The sequence below is a fragment of the Gracilinanus agilis genome, chromosome 2, assembly GCF_016433145.1.
Source record: "Gracilinanus agilis isolate LMUSP501 chromosome 2, AgileGrace, whole genome shotgun sequence".
In the NCBI taxonomy this organism is placed as follows: Eukaryota; Metazoa; Chordata; class Mammalia; order Didelphimorphia; family Didelphidae; genus Gracilinanus; species Gracilinanus agilis.
The window spans coordinates 99591527-99616545 of record NC_058131.1 but is presented as its reverse complement, the minus strand read 5'-3'; the positions used below and the strand labels follow the sequence as shown (position 1 = coordinate 99616545).

Here is a 25019-nt window from a genome sequence, read left to right as displayed (position 1 = left end):
ACAGCTCCTAAAAGAAGGAAAACCTATCATGTAATGTAATAAGAAGAACCCTTTGTGTTTCACGCCACGATGTCAAATATATACTTTCTCCAAATAAATAAGCAAATCAGATTGACAAATAGTTATTGAACACCCTTTATACATAAAGCTTTCTGTGTCCTAAATAGCCTGTAAGGCCTCAGTTGATAGAACACCTCACTCAAAATCAGAAAAACCTGAATTCTGGTCCTGACTCAGACTCTTACTAGCCATGTGACCCCAGATAAGACATTTAAACCCCTACATCCTCAGTTTCTTCAAATGTAAAATGAAGATAAGATTAGCACTAACTTTAGAGGGTTATTTTGAGAATAACATGAAATAATGTGTATATTTTTTAAAACCTTACTCTATAAAAATTGGTTACTATTATTTAAAGCATTGCCCCCAGGAAGTATACAGTCTACTCAGGGAGAAAAGGTATAAGCAAAAATTTAAATAATAACAAATACAAAGGGTTTTGCGACTAATTACCAAATGGATAGTATAGAATGTGATCCATAAGAGCAAAATTATTTTGATCTTACATTCGTGTTATACTACACATTACATGCTTAATAAATATTGATTGCAGAGACTATACATGTCCAAAGTCTGCTACTAGATGCTTAGTGTTTGTTGAATTGAATCAGGAACAATAGGGTAGGAAGAGATCTCAGTGGGCTGAAATGGAAGGAAGCTTTCATTTAAAAAGAATACTCTGATTTGACCTTGAAGTATGAGTGGGATTTGGATCCACTAAGATGAATGAGACAATCATTTCAATTGATGAAACTCTGTACATGCTACTGGAGCACAGGGAATGCTTCTTCTGTAGCTAAATGAAGTTTCTACCTCTAAAGCAGTGATTCCCAAAGTGGGTGCCACCGCCCTCTGGTGGGGGCTGCAGTGATCCAGGGGAGTGGTGATGGCCAGAGGTGCATTTATCTTTCCTATTAATTGCTATTAAAATTTTTTAGAATTTAATTTCCAGGGGGCTAAGTAATATTTTTCTGGAAAGGGGGCAGTAGGCCAAAAAAGTTTGGGAACCACTGCTCTAAAGTATGGCAGGTACAAGTTACTTTAGAAAGGTGAAAATTTTTTAAGTATATTAAAAGAGTTAATTTATAAATCCCAAATATTTCTATATGGGGAAGTTGGTAGAATGTTCTGAAACTTTTCACCAAAACTTTGCAGTGGAGGGCAGCAGGGTGAAATTCTTGTCATGAAAGTCTTGGTTGAGGAAAGAATGGATGTTGAATCCAGAGAACAGAAACCCATTCCCTGGTATTTCAGGGATTGTCAAGTGGAAGAGTTACTAACCTTTGTTCCACTTGATCCCAGAGGGCAAAGCTAAGATCAGTGAGGAAGAAGTTAAAATAGACAAATTTAGACTTAATGTAAGGAAAGTGTTCATAATAATTAAAAAGTGGAATGGAATGCCTTTATTGGTAATAGACTCTCCCTTACTAAAATCTTCAAGTTAAATGAATTAAATACCTTTTGCAAATGTTAAAGTGTTACGTAAATGATGATGATGATTTTCATCAAAAACTTAATCATTCATTGAGCATACTGTAGAAGAAATGGGTTTTTAACTGGAGTCCACAGAGATCTGTTGATAAATTTTCAGGGTTCTTTGAATTTGAATTATAAAAAAAATATTTCTTTATTCTCACTAACTTCTAATTGAAATTTAGAACTTACTTCAAGTATTTAAAAACATTCTGAAAAGAAATCCACAGGCTTTACCAGCCAGCCAAAAAAGTGCATGATATTCAAAATGTTAAGCACATGACCTGGAGGGACTCTGAAGTTCTTTTGAATTCCTAGATTCTGTTTTCTATGTTATTTATTACGTAGTGATGTCAATATCTAAGTAAATTAAATTATAATAACATTAAGTACCCATAATGTGCCAAAAATTGGGTTAAATGCCAAGAAAACACTGAGGAGGTGAACTCAGTTCCTGTTTTCAAGAAGCATCCACTTTGATAAGGGATGCACCCGTTTACACACTTGAGTGCTGCTGGGTAATGGTTGACTTAGCAGTTCTACAATTAGCCTTTTACTTAATTCAATTCAAAACAGAATCCATCTCACAGATTCAGAGAATCATGAATTTTGAGAGCCCAAAGGTAATATAAACCCTAGCCCATTCTTTTTAATTTAGAGGTGAAGAAATTCAAGTCCTAAATTGCTCAGTGATGTTCCCATTGTCCCTTAACAATTTAATGGTGGAATGGGACCTGAACTCTATTCTGGCACCTTATTTCTCTATTTATTCACTCTCCTACCCTGGTTTACATGTGAAAAAAAGGAGATGCCCTTAGATTTAACTGTTGATAATACCACATATCACTTGTGTACATTGCTTCCTATCAGATTGTTGTCACTTGAGAGAAAAATATAGATGCACCTATCTGTAAACACATATTATTCTTTGGAGATTTCAGGGAATAAGAGGGGTGGATAGAACACATTTATGTAATGGTTTTCTTCAATTCCTAAAATTTTATAGGACATCAAAACTCCTTTCTGGTAATTATTACACTGCCATGCCTCTTAACTGCTAAATTATATTACTGAAGTTGATTCTTGATTTTTCCTAATTCATGTTAGAAGTTACATGAGAATAAACTGTAAAGATTCATGGATTGTACTATATTGGTGTTCCAACAGCCCTAATAGCACTCTGTGACATACAAAACTTTATAAATATATAGGTACATATTTAGTCACTCTGCATAACTAAAGAGACAGAGTAGGCTGATGTCCACAGCAGGAAAAAACCATTAGAAGACTTTTTATAGTTCTAAGCAAAAGGATGCTTGTATTTAGTTTAAGATAGGTCTTATGCCTTTGTTAAAATATATATTAAATTATTCACAAATATGTATACGTTCACAATACACACATACAATTATATATGTAAAATAAATATATATGTTTACATAAACATATATTATAATGATTATATAAAATCACACATACATATCTATGTAAATATAGAAAACTTCTACCAATTTACACTTAAATTAGATTGGCAGGCAGAGAGAGATAGACATGAATTTTATGTTATTTTATTTGTCATAGGCCCTCTTTTATGTATTCTAATAAAAAGTCTTAAGGGGAGGGGGAAGTAAAGCAAACCAGAAAAAAATCTGCTTCATCCTTTAAATTCAGGATATATTAATTCACCAGATGATGACATTTCTTATTCCATCTTTCTGGAATGCCTATCATGTACCCTTGCATGGAGCTTGTTTGCGAGTTTATGAGTGACTACCTTAATAATCTGTTGTCCTAGAGGCTTTCAGTTGTTCAGAAACATTGTCTTAGGGGCTAAGATACTTATAGATTATAAAATGAACTACTTTAGAAGCCACATTAACTGTTCACTATGAGTCACAATCTGCTTTATAACTTGGCGTTTCTCCAAATATGCTGAAATTTAATTAATTTCATTTATTTGAGAGGGTCAGCATGGAGAGAGAAAGCCCACCTAGCAGTCAGGAAGATAATGGATCAAGTCTCATCTCTGAAATATTATCAATGTGACCCTGGGCAAGTCACATAACTTCTAAGAATATATAGTAAAATACAGAATTATTAGAGCATTTTCTCACTGTGAACTTCCTATACCAATGAAATCACAAGGATTCTCTAAAGATTATTTGCTTGTTAATTTCTAATTTCCTAAAATCTAATTTGATTGCTAATTTCTATACTCCAGTGAATCTATGATTTCATCAATGTGAATATTCTCTTTAATAGTACAAATCACATCTTATCTTCATATTCTTATCCTGAGATTCTTGTCCTTTTTCTCCAATAAATCCTACATAGAGATCCACTCAAAGGGCTGAATCTAGTCTACTGAACTAGCTCTTGAACATTATATGACATTGCCCTTGAAGTCATGGACTGTGATTGCTTACTTCTGCTACCTGACCAGCCCTGGTCCTTTTCTGGTTGTATATTTATGTGACAATGTCATTGATGCATCCTCACACACATTACTCAGAATATTCTGCAGCCTATTTATACCTGCATAAGTCTCCCTATTGTTTTTTTTTTCTTTTTTATTAAACCCTAAACTTCTGTGTATTGGCTCCTTGGTGGAAGAGTGGTAAGGGTGGGCAATGGGGATCAAGTGACTTGCCCAGGGTCACACAGCTGGGAAGTGTCTGAGGCTGGATTTGAACCTCCCTATTGTTTTTTGAATTCTCAGAGATTATATGATCTGCAACTATATATGGCATCCCTAGAAAAACATGGAGTTAAAGAGACAGGTTTTTGATTCAGAGAGAAGATTGAAGTCATTGATAGACCTGCATAATTTCACATTCTCTCTTCTTTCTACCCAATCCGATGTCCAACTCATTGATCATTTTCAGTGTCTGTCTGAGATATAAATACTGAAGTTTCCACTCTATACGTTATCTATTCAACTAATTATCAGTCTGGAAAATAAACATTCTTCTTTGATTTCCTGTATGGATAGTTGGGTTAAACTCTTAAATTATTAGAGCTCTCATTTTGAAAGCTTTGTAATGTTCTGGGGCTTGATATAAAAAACACAATACCATTCACAAATTAGGAGCCTTTAGAGGACTTTGCTATTTATAAGGAATTCTTCTTCCATTTAAATTGAACTGGATCACCTACATGACCTAGGAAAATATCTTTGGTTAGCTCACATCTCCCTGCTTTATGCATATAAATCTGAGGAGTGAACAAAATGCTCTTATTATATCTATTAATGATTTCTAAATTATTCTAACATATGCATGAGAAACAATTTGTCAAGTGCCTTCAACACTACATCTTGTTCTGCCAAATTATATGTATCTATATATACATACATATATATATAGTAACTTTTAAAACCTCCAGCTGTAGGTATGCATGGTGAGTTCTCAAATTCTTTTCTTGTTTTAGTCAGTTTCTTTCAACCTTCAATGTATGTGATTTTGAAGATGTGGTCTATAGAAATTTAGCTGCAAAAGTCTATTTCCTTCTCTCATTTTATCAAAAAGGTGATAAATATATATATACATATATATATATACACACACACAGATATATAAATTATTCTCTAAATTTGTTAATTTTTGTTTTGCTTTTTAAGAGAGAAGTAGAAAGAATACAGGTAGAAAGTTAATAGCTGATGGTTTCTTGATTATCTTTTTAAGTATTAAATATTAATCTTCTTAAGTATTATCTTTGATTTTACCACTTCAATATCTTCCTTCTTTCAGATATTTTGAGAATCAGTCCTTCAATAATCTTAAAATTGTGTTGCCTCTAGCATAGACTGTTTTTTGTGTGTTAATGCTAGATCTTGTCCACTTTCTTACCAATCTTGGTTTTTCTTTTGTGCCATTTTTGCTTTCTTGTATTACAACAGGGACTATAATGTTAGATTTGAAATGTGCTAGTTATGCACTCATTGATAAAGAGAAAACATTTATAATGGAAATCTTCACATCTTTTCCCATATTTCATCCTTCTGATGTCTTGACACGATTTAGTTTATCCAGATCTTGCTTGGGCTAAAATATTCTTTAAAACTTTTCCCACTTTGATTCTTCTTGCTGTTATAAAAAACAAAACAAAACAACAACAACAACAACAACAACAAAACCCTACTTTCTGTCTTAGAATCAATACTGTGTAATGGTTCCAAGGCAGAAAAGTAGTAAGGGCTAGGCAATGGCGGTTAAGTGACTTGCCCAGGGTCACATAACTAGGCAGTATCTGAGGCCAGATTTATACTCTGGACTTTTTATGTAAGCATTTTTGTGGTTATATATATTTTGCTATAATTATCAGGAGAAATGCAATATAAAATCATCCAATGTCCCATGAAATGTTAACCTTGTCTTAAAACCAACCCTATTAGCATTTTTATTTGCATATTTGAAGAGAATCTGAACCACCCTCAAATCTAGCTACATCTTCTCCCTTTTATTTTCATTTATACTTAAGAATGTTAAAAATTGACACATTTCTATGGAAAAGGGAGTCATGACTAAGTGAGCATCCTCTTTTTAATCTTGCAAAGTTGATGCTTAGAAAGGAGATACATATAATTCTTGTAACTTCCTATAAGACTTTCTAGCAGCATAGAAACTGTGAGAGTTTATAATCTATTCACACAGCCTTTGAGAACACAGGGTCACCTCTTTGCCATAATGGGGCAGAGGGCATTCAAGTAACATTGTTAGGCAAATAAACAAAACAGGAAATTGGTTTATCATATATTTTTTTGTCAACCAACACTTTGGTAGATAAAGAGGCCGATTTTTATAATTCAATTCAATTCAATAAACATTTACTAAGTATCTATAAAGTGCCAAGCACTCTGCTACTTGTTGAGGAAAAAACAAGAGTCAAATTTTTTAAAAAGGATTTCACTGTAATGTACTTGCAGTCAGGAATTTTGATATTTTTTATCTTTATATCTTCACAGTCTACTGCCTTACAAAATGCAAGTGCTTAATAAATATTTATTAAATTGATTTAATGTTGCCTTTCTCTTCCCTCCCTCTCTTTCCACCAATGCTCCTCATGACTCTTTGATTCCTTCTTCATTGTAAATTTGAAAAAAGAGGTCTATGGCAACTTTATAGATCAACCAGAAATCAAAAACCTCATAATAAAAGTGATAATACAAAACTGCCCAGCCATATTTTAAAGTGAATTTCACTAAAGATTCTACTGCAATGCCAAAGAAATGTATGTTTAAGTTTTTTAAAATTATCTTACTTTAAAAGTTATATTTAAATGATTTTTCTGACTATTTTCCAATTTTCAACTCTAAATATTCAAATTAATATATACAATATATTATGTACATATTTACATTATGCATATATTATGTATATACATTGATGCATTTTTTTCCAGCAAGAATCATGAAATCAAATTAAGATATATCAATATTCCCCAACAATCAGAGTATTACCCTAGAAACCCTTTGCTGATATTTTACAATGTAATTGAAGATTATCATAACAGTATTTTTCTAAATCATAAGATAGATTATCATTTATCTTCTATTTCCTCAGCATTGTATAGCAGCTTAATTTATTTTTATGTGTAATTTTAGGATTTAATTCCAGATGTTAATAAAATTGTAGAACTTTGGTGTTGACCTTAAAAATCATCTCACACAACTCAATTTGTAATGGTTGAAAGAGAGACACTGAGAAGTAAACTGAGTTGTCCAAGGTTATAGAGTGATCTGTGGTAGAACTGGGTCTAGAACCTCTTGTAGGTCTCCTGACATCCAGTCTACACAATGTTTCCTCTCAGTGTATAATAGAATGATAAAGTTATCTATCAGTAAAGCTATGAAGTTCTTCAGACTCAAACCCACAGAATGTCAGAGCTGGAAAGGACTTGGAAGGTTATTATCTTAGTGACTCTCCCAAGACCACAAAATTAATAAACTGCTTTCTTTACATATAATATCTTGCTATAGTTTTCTTAATATAAATGAGATAATATTTATAAAGCCCTTGCCACAGTGCCTCTTACATAAGTGCTATAGAAATGCTTATTGTCTTCCCCTTCCCTTAAATAAATGCTATATAAAAATGCCCTTAATACTGTTTTCAGTTTGAGATCAAAGACTTTTCCCAAACTGAAATTCCATTCATTTCTTACATATTTGCAATAAGTATTGCCCTCATTTAATGTAATAATTATTTGTCCTCCCCTGAACAATTTAATGACAAAAATAAGGGTCCTAAATATACAAAAATATTTATGACAGTATTTTTTATAGCAATGAGCTAGAAACGAAGTAAATGCCCATTAATTTGGAGAATGGCTAAAAAATGTGGAATCTGAATGTAATCTAACATTACTGTTCTGTAAGAAATGATGAACAAGAACAATACAAAAATATTTGGAAAGATTTTATATGAACTGGTACAACATTAAGAAGTTAAGAAGCAAGAAATCATATACAGAATAAGGACAACAATGAAAGAGGAAAGAATAAAAATAAAACTAAAATTTTAATGACTGAGCTTGGCCACAAAGAACAGAAGACATTTTTTTCTACTTCCCTCTAGAAATAAGGTCTATAGACATGGAATATAGCATATAAAATTAGGAATTTTTATGATATTGGTTAATTTTGATCCATTTTAATCACTTGTATTCTTTATTACTAGGCATAGCTCTCTCAGAAAGGATTAGGAAGTTATAGGGATATATTGAGAAATGTGATAGATAAAGGAAATATATCAATAAAATTTTTTCAAAGTGTATTTCATTGCCCTCATTAAATTCAGAAGATAAAAGATACCAAATTTTCACATATTACAAAATCTAACTGTGAGCTAAACATTAAAAGAATCACGTTTCTCTTGGAAATTAAGTTTTAGAAAGCTTTAAGTATTTTTAAGGCAGTTTTGTCTACCTATGCCAGTCTTCCAAGAGTCTTTTGCCTTTATAACATTTAATATTCAGCAAATGAAATTAAAACAAACATGTTTCTGGCATCAGTGATGAATTTTTTTCTTAAAGGTTTGTCAAGTTTTCTGATCAATCCCTTCTTTCCAAATAAGATCCTTATTAAATTAGTAAGAGCACCTCCCTTCTTAAAGATGATCTTTAATATTAACTATAGAAAACAATCTAGCCCTTTTTTATGATTCGTTAAAAATAACTGTCCAATAAGTATGAAAAAGTTGCCCTTTTCTCTTTTACCTTCTTTCATTTATATTATTTTGAAAAAAAAACTTTTCATGATTAATCATGCTCTCTTGTGTAAAGAAAAATAATTAAGCAAAATAAACTGACCCTGCTACCTTAATTACTAATTACTTAATTACTAATAGGATATATAGCATTCTGCACCCTTATTACACCACTTTACTACTTAGAGGATTAAAAAATCTAGAGCCGAAAAAGCCTTAGAGACCATATAGACCAACCCACTCCATTTACACTTAAAGAAACTGAGACAGGGAGAGACAAAATGTTCTTAATCAAGGTCACACAGTCAGCAAACTGCAGAACTGGGTTTGGGTCTTCTAACACTGAGGTTACTTCTCTTTCTACTACATGGCTGAGGAAAATCCATTTCATTGTTAGTCCTTTGGAATCAAGCAATTACCATTTTCTTGGGTGTGCTTTCTTTACTTTTTTTATCAGTTATGCAAATATTTCTTACTTTTCTCATATTTACCATTTTCTTACATGGAAATAATACTCATACATATTCATATGTACACAATACTAATATATGTGTGTACACATATATGTATAATAGATATTCCGGATTGTTTGGCTATCCCTAGACAATGGGAACAACTAATAAAAATAACTTCCTTTATTACAAAATTGACAAAAATTTAGTGTATTTATACTGTGGATAAAATTCCAAATTTCTGAAATTTTAGTACATCCTTCACCTGAGCTTCATATTTTGTGGTTAGGGAGTAAATTGATATTGGAATTGATTCAGTTGTAGCAAATAAATTTAATGTGTTGTACTAGAAATAGTGGAAACATGGAAGAAGACTTACTTAGATCTTTCTAGTTCTAGTTCATTATTTTTTTAATTAATATAATTTATTTACAAGTATATCATCCCCTTCATCTCCTCTCACATCATAGAAGGCATCATCGAGGAGATGGAGATGTATATATGAATTATGTCTGTAATGTTTTGCTTTTTCCATTCATTCTCTGGAGATAATATTGACAATTGATTCTTTAAGTATTAAATCTCTTTTGGGCTTACACCTATTTATTATCTCATGTAGCTCTTTCCAAGTTTTTTTTTTTTAATTACCCTTCTCATTTCTTCTTGTGTCACAGTAGTATTCCATTACAATCCTATACCGATAGTTTATTTAGCCGTTTCCCATCTGATGGGCATCCCCTCAATTTCCTGTTCTTTGCCTCCACAAAGAGAGCTGCTATAAATATGTTGGAACATATAGGTTCTTTTTCCCTTTCCCTGATCTCCTTGGGAAAAAGACCCAGCTTACTAAGTCTAAGAGTATAAACAGTTTTATGACTCTTTGGGTGTAATTCCAAATTGCTTTCCAAAAGGATTGTTTCAGTTCATAGCTCCACAAACAGTATATTAGTTTCACTATTTTTCCACATCCCCTCCCATGATTGTCATTTTCCCCTTTTGTCGTTTTAGCCAATCTTATGGGTGTGAGGGGATTTCTCAGAATTGTTTTGGTTTGTACTTCTCTAATCAATAGTGATTTAGAACATTTTTTCATTTTTCTTTTTATGGTTTTAATTTTTTTAATCTGAAAATTGTCTATTCATATCTTTTGCTCATTTATCAATCTATTTTGCTTATTTATCAAAAGATGGCTCTTATTCTTATACATTTGTTAAAGTTCTCTATATAGTTTAGATATGAGACCTCTGTCTAAGGGGCTGGCTATAAAATTTTCTCCCAATTTTCTGCTTTCCTTTTAATTTTGGCAACATTTGTTTTATTTATACAAAACCTTTTTAATTTCATATATTCAAAATTATCCATTTCAAAATTCATAATGCTCTCTGTCTCTAGTTGACTAAAAAATTCTTCTTTTATTCATAAATCTGATAGATATGTTCCCTATTGTTCTAATTTACTTATGATATCTTCTTTTATGTCTAGATCAGTATCTATCTTGATATTATCTTAGTGAATGGTGTAAGATATTGATTTATGCCTGTTTTCTGGCAAACTACTTTACAGTTGCCCCAATAACTTTTACCAAATAGTGATTTCTTATCCCCAACACCTGAATCTATGCTTTTGTCAACTATCAGGTTACTATAATCTTTTACCACTCTTTATTGTCTGTCAGTTATCTTCTTTTGAACTACCTTTCTATTTCTTAGTACCATATAATTTTGATAATTAAGAATTTATAATACAATTTAAAATCTAGTACTGCTAGACATCCTTCCTTTACATTTAGTCCTTGTTCTGCTACCAATTTCCTGAGGGGCCTTATTTAAGAAAATCACTTAATCTTTTTTGGTTTTCAATCTCTTCAACTAGGTAACAATATTGTGCTATATTGAAATTTTTCTTTAATTTTATAAATCAGCATTTTATGGTCAAGAATAGGATATTAACCAGAGTAAGCCAACATCAAAGAGTTACAAATCCAATCAAAGCTGGAGAGTTGGAGTTCTCCTTGGATGAGCAGCACCAATTCCTTTTATGGAATCCAAGAAAGAAGTTTGATAAATTCCATCCCACATATTTCAGTTCTTATGAGAGTTTCTTGTAGTTAAAGTCTTTGTGCTAAACAATTCTTTCATTGCTTCCCTACTTTGAGATAATTTGCTTCTAGTTTCTTCAAATATGCATCCAACTTGTAGGCTACCTGCTTGAGAGCTGCTACTTGCTTCTCATTTAAAGTGATCTGATCCAGATAATGCTAAGGTGTAGCTTGTTTCTGGTTTAAGTCTTTCAGGATTCTATTTACATTTCCTGCAATAGCTTTCACTTATAGATACTTCAAGGTATTCTGTTCATTTATATTTTCAAGAAGTTTATAGTTTTCACTGGTGACTGTCAGTCAATTCACCCATGAGCTCTGTGGCCATTTTGGAGAACATGTCCTAATATAGCCCCATGATGCCTGCCTTGTCCATGGTCTCCCACTGCTGGGCTATAAGAATGCCCTTGTCACCATGCCTGAGTAAGCAGGTCTAGGATTTTCCTGGTGTGGTGAGGGGAGCTCCCACCACTCCATCCCTATCTTTAATTTTAAAGGTTAGACTAGAATAGGCTTCAAGATCCCATAACATGGTGGCAGGGCATAATGAAGGAAAACATATTGAGAAGGGAAAGAGAGGAAGGAAAAATAAAAGCTAACAGGTCACCAAATAGAGAGGGAAACTGCCCCATACATTTATGAATTATTTCATGGGAGTATGTAATTACTATAGAGAAAAAGTTTTTTCCTAAGCTTATCATTGGCATTTTTTCCTCTGAGCCTATGTCCCTCCTGCATCTAAGTCAAGGCTTTTTTTATAGCATTACAAATTCCAAATACTGAAGCTTTTATATACTCAGTTTACTTTCTCATATCTAATAATGAAATTCATATCACAGAGGTTTAACAGATGTCTATCGAGTACCTACATTTTTCATGGAAATGTCTTGACCTTTAATAAGTTTTTGGCATTGCATAGCATATGTCTTTCAAATGTAAACTCATATTTTTAGGCTCTGTCTATTTAATTCTTCAACTATCTTAGTCCTGTATCATAAGGTGTGAGATGGTATCTTTAGGACATGAATATCTATTAAATTTACAGCAATGAAATAACAGGTCCAGGCAAAGAAAAGAATGGGAAAGAAAAGGAAGGAAAATAACCCCTAAAAATCATAAGGTTTATGTAGAGACCATTTAATCCAATTCCTTCAATTTACAAGAGATGAATGAGGGTTCAATTTAAAATAAATATATGTATGTGTGTATATGTAGTATACATATATATTAAATGTAGTTGTTATTATTCAGTTGTGTTCTACTCTTCATGATTATATTTGGGGTTTTCTTGACCAAAGTACTAGAGTGGTTTGCCATTTCCTTCTTCAGCTCATTTTACAGATAAGGAAACTGAGGCAAACAAGATTAAGTGGCTTACCCAACATTACACAACTACTAAGTATGGGAGGTCTGATTAGAATTTTGGTCTTCCTGACTCCAAGACCAACGTTCTATCCATTTTGTCACCTAGCAGTCCATATATATGTGTGTATGAATATATGTGTGTTTGTGTGTATATATGTATTCACACACATATTTATTCACACTCACATATATATGGAGAGAGAGAGCGCGCGCATGCTATGCTAACCTAAATTTGAACAATTTAAGATGAAAAATTATATCATTCATTCTCATCAAAAAGCTTATAATTTAAGAAGTGAAATAATATATAGAAAAAAACAAGTATGATAAGGCAGAAGTGGGAGAGAAAGATGTATAAAGGTGCCTTGAAACTTATAAAATATTATTAAATTGCCAGATAGTCTATTAAAGAAGCTGAATAAGGAAATAGGTTTCTTAACTTTCCTAATATTAAGAAACAAAGAAAGAAATATTTTTGTTCTCTTATCACTTAAACTAGTAGCCTGAATCCTAAAACTGTCATTGAAAATCCAAAAGAGACTATACTTATCATTAGTCTGTCTAGATATTACCATATACAGTCCCCATGAAGCCTTTCTGCTGGATTTATGAGATATAAAACAAGAAAGAGGAGAACATTTAGTTTCATTTTCCTAGGGAGTGTCAACTAATTGATAAGATGCCATAATAATTTTTCAGGGTCACCTTCACTAGGGCTTTTTCTAAGTCCAGGTGTGGTCATAAATTCACCTTCTCATTATTCCTGCTGCTCAGCTATCGAGACGTCTTGGGCTACAACACTCTTGAGAGGTAAAAGAAGAATACAAAAAAGAGGAAGACAGTGTAGTCAATGAAATCAAACTTATTTGTAGAAAATTTCAGTTGTCTGGCTAAATAGACCGGGTCTGTGTTTTGACAGGTGTGAGAATTGTCAGACTAGTTCTGTACAGGGAATCCAGGTGTGTCTGAAGAGTATCATGGTGCTATGTTTCAGTTCACCAATGCACAAGCCATTTCCAGAGCCCAAAGAATAAGAATTATATATTATAAAATAATTATTAAAAGAATTTCTGAATAGATTTCCTGCTGCCTCAATAATAATCATACCCACTATATGTTTGGGGGTTTGGATTTTATAAGATTATTCATTTACAAAAATGAAAAATATGGAAATATGTTTCATGTGATAATATATGTATAACACAGATTGAATTACTTCTCATCTTTGGGAGGGGGAAGGAAGAAGGAAGGGAAACAATATGGATCATATAACTTTGGAAAACTTATGTGGAAATTACTAAAATTTTAAAAATCATACCCACAGAGGATACTTAAAAATGTACCTAACAATATATACTTGTGTACATATATGTATATATGTCCATACATGTCCATATATTGGTATATAACATATAAATACATGTGTTTTTCAAATAGTTTTCTTCACAGTGCTCTGAAGGAAGTAGTGCAAGTACCACTTTCACTCACTAACAAAATAGAAAAATCACAATTAGAAGATAATCATAGAAAATAGTATGAAGAAAACTATTGAGGTAAAAAAGTGTGAGACTTGTATAAGGGATGGGGAAAAGTCCATTTTTACTAGGAAATATAGCATATGCAAGGGAGTAATGTGAGATGAGAGTGAAAAGGTAGGATGTGGTGTGACCATGAAGGACCTTGAATGCCTCACTAAGGACTATTAACTTTATTTGATAATGGACAGTTCCTGAAATGCTATGAACAGCATAAGAAAGATAAATCTCACAGTAGTATGAACTTTGGAGGGGAAGAGGAAAGACCAGTTGAAACAGTTTGGGTGGGAAGTTCTTGAGAAAAGAAATGATATGATAGCACAGGAAAAGCTTGAAATGAAGGCTAACGGCAACAGATGTAGAAAGGTCATTGAGTTAGACATGGAAAGAGCATTCAAGACCATTTGTTCCAGTCTTGTTGGTTTAGAGTTGAGAAAAAACCTAGGGAGTTAAGCAACTTGCCTAATATCACACAGGTATCAAATGGCAGAAACTCTTTAAACTCAGTTTCTCCATTTGTAAATCTTTTCCTTCTTTACACCAAACCACAGCCATAGGATAATGATCAGGAAAGTATTAAGAAGGACCTAAACCCTTAGGATGCAGAGGATTTGGATATACATGGGAAACCACTCTGCATGGGTAAGAGTGGGCAGTATGCTGGCTTTTTAAACAAAATAAGCCAACAAACAAAACACCACCATTTACATGCATTTTACTTGGAGGAATTAGAAACACACTGACAAACTGTAAGCCACTGGTCTGTAGAAGAGAGAAATTTTTTGGATGGGTCAGTTCTCTCATCAAACTATTTTAGACCATGGGCAAAGTGTCTCAATGAGAGATAAATTCACAAAATTTTAGAGGGTTAAGGCATCTTAGAACTTAATATCACTTCCTCATTTTAGAGCTGCAGAAGTTGAGACCCAGAGAGGTTGAGACTTTTCAAGGTCACATCTCTAGGGCCTGAACCCAAGAGTCCAGCTTCCCAGACCACAGTTTTCTTCCATTATACCATCCTGTTTCTCCAATATGTTTAGTTCTAGTTGAGATGCTTATAATTTTTTCTTCTCAAAATATTTTAGGATATCATTGACATATCCTGGTCACTCATATATCTCATCTTTAATTTTTTCCCTCATTTAATCAGTCTTTTAAATTGCACATTCATTTTTGGATTCAAAGTTATTTTTACACTCAAGGTAAAGATTTTGTTTCATTTTGCTATACTTCACAATTAGAATATGTTTAGGGAACTAAAGTAATCAGAAATGGGGTAAGGGGAGGGGTGAGTATGAAGACTCAGTAGTAAAAAACATTAAATTACAAATATTTGGCAAACCCATAGTTTAGACTAACTACTTAATTTCTTTTAAATTTGACCCTTCTTCCCTTCAGGCTCATGATTCTATCTAGATGAAATTATATGCAAGGGAAAAGAGAAATCAAGAAGAGACACTCAATCAACAACCATTTATTGAATTCTTAGTGTGTACCCCAAATGCTAATTATTCTGGAATGCAATGCAAGATAACAAATACTTGTTATCCACCTATAATATGTAAGACACTCTTGTGGACCTTGGGGATTATTAGGCAAAAATTAATTACAGTTCTAGCTCTTAATGGCTATAACTGTACCTAATGTATCTAAATAAATTTAGTACCGAAAAGTAGGGAGGTGGCAAGAACAGAAAAAAAAAACGGAGAATATATTGTTCAAGGAAAGAAATGCATGTTATAGTGGAAAACTTTATGAAATAGTTTGTGGGACACTTATGAGTGCAGCTAGAACCAGATTAAAAAGTGAGAAATGTTTAACAAATTAAACAAAAATGGAGAACAACATAAATAATGTTAATCTGTGGTTTTTTGAGTCAGTATGTGGCCATCATTAATTGATTTATTTTTAAGCTTGACACCACTGATATCCTAGACTGGGAGTTAGATAAACCTGGGATTAAATTCAGACTCAGACACTAGCTATGGCAATCTGGACAAGTCATTCACTCTCTCTATACCTCATTTCCTCATCTATTAAATGAGGAGTTTGGATTAAAAGACTTTTAATGTCCTTTAGTACTCTCTCTGTCTTTCTGTGTCTCTATGTGTGTCTCTGTCTCTCTATCTTTGTCTCTCTCTCTCTCTCTCTCTCTCTCTCTCTCTCTCTCTCTCTCTCTCTCTCTCTCTCTCTCTCTTTCCCTTCCTCCTTCCTTCCTCCCTCTTCTCTCCTCTCTCTCTGCATATATACATATCCATGTACATATATGTGTATGGATATAAATATAAATAGATATGATGAAACAACATGATTCCTATTCTCTAGGAATGTGAAGTCTTGTTGGGGGAGACAAGATGAAATAACTAGGAACCACTGAAAAGCAGCAAAAGAACAAATATAAGATAATATAGCAACAACTCTACCCACACATCTACACTAAAAGATAGTGAATCAAACAGTGATGACTGTGCTGTTGACTATATGTAATGACTCTTGGAAAAGCAAAGTTTTGTTTCAGCCTGCTAAGGAAAGTAAAAATTAGAGATTGGTGGAGAAGAGGGGATAAGAGAAACCAGCACAGTATACTAGCTTGAACACAGACACAAAATGGAGATTAGATAAATCATTCAAGGAAAAGCAAGCAGAGTGACTGTGTTTCAAACCTGAGATACCTCCAAGTAGAAAAGTAGTTCTGATTAATTTTTTTAACGAAACCAAAACCTTATACTTAAAGAATAACCACTCACTGACTGGTGGGCAAGGTATTATCACTTTTATAAGAATGACTTTCCCAAGCTAAAGTTCTCAATATTCAAATCCTGCCAGACATTTACATTCAGCTTCCCATTATTGCCTCAGACTAAAAAAACAAACAAACAAACAAAAAAACAAAAAAGAACTTCAATTCATGTTCTCTCAAGATGAACTTTCCTTTATACTTCTCAATTTCTTCAGTAGTTGCCATCATTCAGGCTCAAAACTGAGCCCTTTTGAACCCTTTTTTTCACTCATGCTCTGCATTCATTTAGTCACCAAATCCTATTGATTCTTCCTTAAATTTCTCTACCTTTCACTTGTTTGCACCTGAACTGCCTCCACTTTAATGAAGTCTCTTATCACCAGAAATTCCATTAGCTTAGTCTTTCTCCAGTCCAACCTATCTTGCACATCATCCAATTAATCTTCCTCAAAACCACCACTTTTACCAAATCACTTCTCTACTCAAAACTTTTGACATCTTAATTGCCTACTAGAAGAAATGGATTTGATTAAAGGAAGAATTAGAGTTCTAATAAGATGCTGTCATTCTTTCTTAATATTTGCTACATTTTTTCTGAAGTTTATTGCAAAATTTCTGTGATTCATATTTCTACAGGGAGGTTAATGCACTATTTTAAAGTTTGTTTTCTGTATTGTGAATTTCTCTTAATTTTTTTCACATAGTGTAAAAGCTAGGGTTGGGAGAGTTTGCTTTTGAGGGGTTGTAGCTATGTTTTAAACAGCCGTCTTCTGACGTCTTATGTCACCATTTATTAGTCATATTTAAAGCTAATAGTGTTTAATGGAAAATATGCAGACAGATAGATAGAGAGAGAGAGAGAGAGAGAGAGATAGTAGATGATAGATATAGACAGAGGCGCAGACATAGATAGATAGATAGATAGATAGATAGATAGATAGATAGATAGATATAGACAGAAGCAGCAAAGTGGTGGAGTGTGTAGAGCTCTATACTTGGAGAGCTGCATTCAGATCCTGGCTTAGACACTTATTAGCTGTGTGACCTTTGGCTAATCATTTAACTTTTCTTTGCCTCATTTTCTTATTTTAAAAATAGGAATAATAATAATGCCACTCTATATCCCAAGGTTATTGTAAGCTTAATAACTTTTGCAAACTTTAAAGCTTTATATAAATACTAGTTATTATTATTTTTATAATTATTATTAATAAATGATAAAGTCCTTATTAAGCTCTATATACTAGGCACTGTGCAAAGAACTTTGATGAAAACAGCCTGCTAGTGGGTCTGCCTGCCACAAGTCTTTTCCCCAGTCCAATCCATTCTCCATTTAGCCACTGAAATGATTTTCCTAAAATGCAGGTGAGATGACGTCACCTCCAGTGGCTTTCTCTTGCTTCCAAGATCAAATGCAAAATGCTCTATTTGTCACTCAGAAACTTTTATTACCTAAGCACCTCTACCTTTCCAGTCTTCTTACACCTTACTCCCCCAACATGTACTTTTAATCCAGGAACACTAGTTTCCTGGCTGTCTCACCATCAAGACACTTTACAACCATGCCTGGAATGCTTTCCCTCCTCCACTCTGATTGCTGACATCTCTTACTTCATCTCAGTCCCAACTAAAATCTCACCTTCTACAGGAAGCCTTCCTTAACTCCTCTTTATTTCCAGTGCTTTCTCTCTGACAATTATTTTCTATTTATCCTGTATATAGGGTTTTTTTTGCATAAACATATTTTCATGCTTTTTCCCTCATTAGATTATAAGGACCATGTGAAGGGGGACTCTCTTTTGCCTACTTTGTATTTCCAGTTCTTAGCACAGTTCCTGACTCATAGTAAGCACTTAATAAATGTTTGTTGAATTATCAAAGGAAAGTAATACAAATACAAGCAAGAAAGACAGTCCTTACCTTCAAGGATATTATATTCTAATGAAAGAAGATAACAACTAAGAGAGAGATGCAGTTTTTTGGGACTAATGGCTGGACAGAAAGGATATAGCCAGGAAGAAGCATGAAGCCTTAATTCCAGGCAAGAAAAGGGAATTCTCACCTATCATAGCCTATCATTTGAGCACCATTTTATGGAAAGAGCCTGGGATTTACTTTATTGTGCATGAAGAACATTTCAAAGAATAGATCTGAATTCTGAGCAAACAGGATACAGGACTATTAAATATTGTTAAAGTAAATCTGTTGAGGGCATGTAGTAAACCTGGTTAAGCTACCACAACAGCAGAAGGAATAGGTTATAGGTGAGAATTAGTGTTGGTTTCATTAATTACAAAGACTATGGGTACTTAATGGGTTGAAGTACCCCAAAAAGGGAAATGGAGGGCAGATACAGCTAAAGAACAAGACCAAAGGTAAATCACATTATATACTTTCTTTGTTCCCTGCCTCTACACACTTAATTTTATAAAAGAGCTCAAAAGCAGGTTTAAAAATCACAAAAGAAGTATTTTGGTGGCATTTGGGAGGTGGAAAAAAGACTCACTAGAATTACTCCATTTTGGTGATAAAAGGTGGAAGACAGTGGAGGACAGAAGAATTTATGGATGTATTTGTTGTATGTGAGTGCCAGGTCCTTTGTGTGTGTGTGTGTGTGTGTGTGTGTGTGTGTGTGTGTGTGTGTGTGTGTGTGTGTCTTAAACAACAGCAGGCATAGCTGGTGACAAGCAGCCTTGAAATGCAGGGCCAAAGGAATGAATCTGAAGAAGGTATTAAAACTTTTTGGATTTTTGTTTCACTGAGTCTAGGGAGTGACTATTTCTCAGGATGATATTCTAAATGAATGGAGAAAGAATGTTTTCAATTATTATTATATTCTTTTCTATTCTAGAAAAAGAAAATGTACATTGTTGTCTGTCAATTTTATTCTACTTTTTGTTCTTTAAGAAATAAATACTTCAGGTGACTAACTCCTTAGTGTAAGGGTGAAAAGGGGGTTTTATGGGTTCGATATAATAAAAGATGGTTGCCAGAGGATTGAACTATTATCATTCCTCAATTAAGAATAATCTCAAATCAAAATTGACTTTTATGGAAGTTTATTTACATGAGGAGAGAGAGAGAGAGAGAGAGAGAGAGAGAGAGAGAGAGAGAGAGAGAGAGAGAGAGAGAGAGGATGTACGGAGATAAGAATCTATCCCACTGATTAGTCCAGGTAGATCTTAACCCTTAACCTAGGGTTAAAGGGCCTGAGGCCGGGAGGTGAATGGAGCAAACTTCATTCACAGAGTCTATAAAAGAAGGTTCTTAATAGAAGTTCAGGAAGATTCAATCTTTAAACTCACCACATGGAACAGTCTCGGTCATGAACCAGCAAAGCTCCCTCATGTCCCCTTTACCAAATCAGAAGACCTCTCACTCACTCAACTCCCTCTTTTTAAAGGGGTCACTTATGAGTCACTTCCAGTGCCTTCTCCTAGCCTGCATGTCCAATCACAATAGATGATTCTCATAGAACGCCTAGGGGCCAGGTCAGTTGATTCTGATTCCTCACTCACTCTAGCACATGTGGGTTATGACCTCCCAAGATTGGAGGTGTTCTCACCTTTGGTGATTAAATCTAAAGATGGGCAGTGTAGACTTAATCTAATTATCACAGAACTTGTTTTTCAAGTTTTAAAAATGGGTTTTAGAATATTTACTATAACAAGTGTTAGATATGATTTTCTGAACCACTGTCAGTGCTTTTGGAAACCGCTGAAAAAAATTATTGAAAAATGGAAAGGGTCAGTAGGCCTGGCAGTAGACAAATATCCCAATTTTTTTTAAAGGAGAAAGAGCAGAGTGAGAAAACTATGGACCAATGGGCTTAATTTTAACTCCTGTCAAAATTCTAATACATTATGAAAGGATTGCCATTAATCATAACTTGGTAGCATGACTTCATTAAGAGCAAGTCATACCACACTAACCTTATTTCCATTTATGAGAGAGTAATACTACTAAACTTATAGATCAGGAAAATGTTATAGGTACAATTTACCTGGATTTTAACAAAGCATTTCATAAACTCTTTCATGTTATGCTTGTGGACAAGATGGAAAGATATAGGTTAGGTAATTTGTTTCAGAGGATTTGGTACTTACTGAATGATTGAATAGCCAGATCTCAAAAGTCATTAATGGTTTCTTTTCAGATTGAGGAAAAGTCTCTAATAAAATACTTCAGGGATCTGTATTTCGTCCAATGCTGTTTAACAATTATAGCAACTAGGTGGCTCAGGGGATAGAGAGATGGGAAGTACTGGGTTCAAAGTTGATACTTCCAAGCTATGTGATCCTGGTTAAGTCACTTAACCACAACTGCGTAGCCCAAACCAGTCTTCTGTCTTGGAACTAGCATTTAATATAGATTCTAAGACCAGTTAGCATTTTAAAAATATTGTAGCAATGATTTAAATATAATTCACAGTATCGTGCTCATCAAACTGCCAATAACACAAAGCTTGAAGGGATAAGTAATACATTGATCAATAGGAAGTCAAAACATGCCAATGAGCTAGAAATTAAAACGGTGATTTAAGAAATCAACTTCACAGATGCATATTAGTTGTATTGTTAAATAGTTAACTGTTAAAACATCTGGAGGATTTAATGGGATGGAAACTCAGCAAGAATCAATAATGAGTTATAGTATCCTCCATAAAACGATCATGATCCTAGGCTATTTAAGAAGAAAAGCTTAGTAAGAGAGTCAGAGTATTCAACACTAGATAAGTTCCTACTATACTTTTCCTTGGTCTTACCTTCCTTAGTATGATACTACATTCATGGCAGCATATTTTTGAAAGGACATTGTGGCAAGCTAAAGTTCATCTAATGATGGTAAAAGGCCTCTTAATCATGCCATATGAGAATAGACCAAAGTAAATGGGGATATTTCACCAAAAGAAAAAAATTAAGGGAGGATTTTGTTATGTGGACACATTATTAGACTTGTTTTACTTGGCCCTAGGTGACCGAAATAACAGAAATGGGTAGAAATTGAAAAAAAAAGTCAAATTTAAACAATGTACAAAAGTGAATTTCCCAAGAATCATGCATATTTCAAACTGGAAAGGAAAGTATCAAGTCCTTATTCCTTCCAGTATTGAAGCAAAAATTGGATAACCACTTGTTGGCTATATTGTTAAAGGGATACTTATCTAGGTATGGGTTGGGCTATATGGCCTCTGAGGACCCCTCCAACTCTAAGATTCTGTGATATTAAATTGAAGAAAACATTAACATATTCCACTGAGAGAATATCACATTATTTAATCATTAACATAAGTAGGAATTTGTTTTATATTATGCTTTCAGTACTAAGCCTCCTTAAATAAATTAAAAATCTAATACTAAATTTTTAATAATGCTGCAGTCCTTTGTGGTAATGAAGCTCCTTGGATTCACAAGGCAAGGAAAATGGTAATGCCCCATAATTTCTTTAGTTTAAGTGTATTTCATTTTCTTATAAGAAAGGTCAGGCAGTTCTTTTAGAAAAGTTGTGGGTGTATATGAATAAATTTATATATAATATATATGTAACTTGAGCCAAAGATTAATAATTTATCTATTTAATTTAAGTATTGCAAAAGAGTAGATTAGGGTACTTAGTTTTTGTAAATATGCCAGCTGGAATGCAACATAGAAAATTAAAATTCATAGCAAAGTGAAAGATTTTCAAATGTATTTTTGCCATTTATGTAATTAATAATTTTAATAGTAATGGATTTTTGACATTAGCATCCACTAGATAAAAATGCTTTTATAACACTATATTTTTAGATATCTTAAAGCAATTAGCAACTAAACTTATTCTTATTCCCTTAATATCAAGGAATTAAGTTGGCATGAACAAAAAATCATTTTTAAGTTAATTTTAGTTATTTGAGAAGTTGTTCTGTGGTGAATGCAAGCCTGTTGTTTCCTACCTATTCTGTGGTCTACCCAAGAAGATGAGGAACTATATATAAATTCTCTTTCATAGTTTGTAAGTGACCTTGTTTTCTTGAGATCAATCCCTGCATGGGACAGATTCCCCCCAATTCATTTCAATTCAAGTGATTAATTTGTCACCTTTGTGTGAAATAATGAACTAAATGCTAGACCATCAGTGATGAACCAGCCTCAGCTGTCCTCAAAGAACTCACATTCTAATTGAAGGGGTTATGATACAAACAAGGCATTGTATGATACCAGTCAGAATGTGACAAGCCCAAAGGAAAGATCCAGATGAAGGCAGAGAGTATTCAAGTAACAGTACAGTGACAGGCTATATGATTGTTGACTAAGTACCTGAATAGCTAAGTTTGGAAAGGCTTATTGTCAGAGAATTGACTGAGGAAAAATGACTTTTTTCAGCCACCATAACTCATGAAAATGGCCTACTATGATGTAGAGAGTTTTCAGTATGCTTTGGTATAGTAAATAGAGTGCTAGACTTGGAGTCAGTGGATAGAATACAAGGTCTGGAATCAGGAAGACACATTTTCATGAGTTCAAATCCAGCCTCTGATACTTATTATCTGTGTGATCCTGGGCAAGTCACTTATTTCTGTCTGCCTCAGTTTCTTCATCTGCAAAATGAACTAGAGAAGGAAATGGTGAGTCACTCCAGTATCTTTGCCAAGAAAACTCTAAATGGGATAATGAGAAATAACTGATTAACAACAAGTCTGACACTTATAAGCTGGATAAGTTACTTAACTGTGCTATACTTCAGGTTCCTAATCAGGAAAATGAGAGCAGTTAAATTCAGTCATCCTTCTAGCTCTAAATCTTTAATTCTACAATCCTATAAACCACTGAAAGTCCAGACTCTTTTTTTTCCAGACTCTTGACATACTGAAGTTAGTATAAAGAATTTAAGGGTCCTATAAGTAATCATGTTGCCAACCAAGCCAAGATTATATAGAAAATATGGCTTCCCTCTATTCCATGACCACAGATTGGCGTATCCTTAATTGTGGCCAGTTGTCTTGCCAACTGGTATCCATGGCTAAGAGAAAGACCAATTAAGCCAAGGTTGTATAGATTGGCACATATCAATCCCCACTACCAGAACAACAATTATAAAAACCTGCAGATATTATGCCGTTATATTTTTTACCTTTCTAGACTTACAATTTCTGATTCCTTTCCTGGTTCTTTATAAGATCATAGATTTTGAGTTGGAAAGAACCATGTGGTCATTTAGTCAAATTTCTTCATTTTAAAAATCAGGAAATTGAGATCCGATTGAAGCTAATTTACTGCCTAAGTTCACGAGAACCATGGCCAAAGTTAGAATTTCAGCACAAGACTACTGACAACAAATCCAGCCCTCTATCCATAGCACTAGACCTGCTCTTCATATTCAAAAGTATTGAGGGTTTAAGTTTGAAAGTATTTAGAAAATTTGCAAATTTAACAAAATAATTTCCATGGCACCCAACAAACTAATTCTTTCCTAGATAATCTCAGTTTTTTATCAAATGTCAATCTACATTGTCACCAAGAGAAAATTTCAATTATTGTTAACATCATTTTTGTAAGTATGCCAGCATGGTACAGATATGGTCATTGGTGCTACACTGTATGTTTTCAAGCAGAATTTCATTGAGAAAAGGAAGAAGGAAACAAGAATTTATTTAGCACCTACTTATAGGAGATGTACCATGCTAAGTACTTTACAAATATTATTTCATATGATCCTCACAACAGTGCTAGAAGGTAGGTACTATTTTTGTCCTGTTTAAGAGTTGAGGAAATCAAAGCAAAGAGAAAATATTTTGGACTTACTTAGTCATTCAGAAGATTAGCTTAATGTTTGGTAAGATTTGAACTTGTGTCTTCCTAACTCCAAACCCAGCACTATCCACTATAACACCTAGCTGCTTCTGAGTAGCTTTGGTCAGCCACTTGAGCAAAGGTATGAAATTTTATGACTCTGCCCCAAGTCTAGACTTATTGAATGGACACAAAGTCATAATATTAGTAATAATAAAAATACTAATAAAGACAACAACAATATCATTAAAAGCTTATATATGTATATGTATGTATATATATAGATAGATAGCACTTATGTATGTGTATATATATTTATATA

At 33.5% G+C, this 25019-nt stretch overlaps 1 protein-coding gene and 1 pseudogene across 22 annotated transcripts in view; one reads left to right on the top strand and one right to left on the bottom strand.

The window, feature by feature from the left end:
- The window catches only part of NRXN1 (neurexin 1), a 1430528-nt gene that overhangs the window by 1195721 nt on the left and 209788 nt on the right, over window positions 1-25019 (top strand). The gene's annotated exons all lie outside the window — the stretch shown is intronic.
- LOC123236856 lies at window positions 11325-11628 on the bottom strand (annotated as a pseudogene).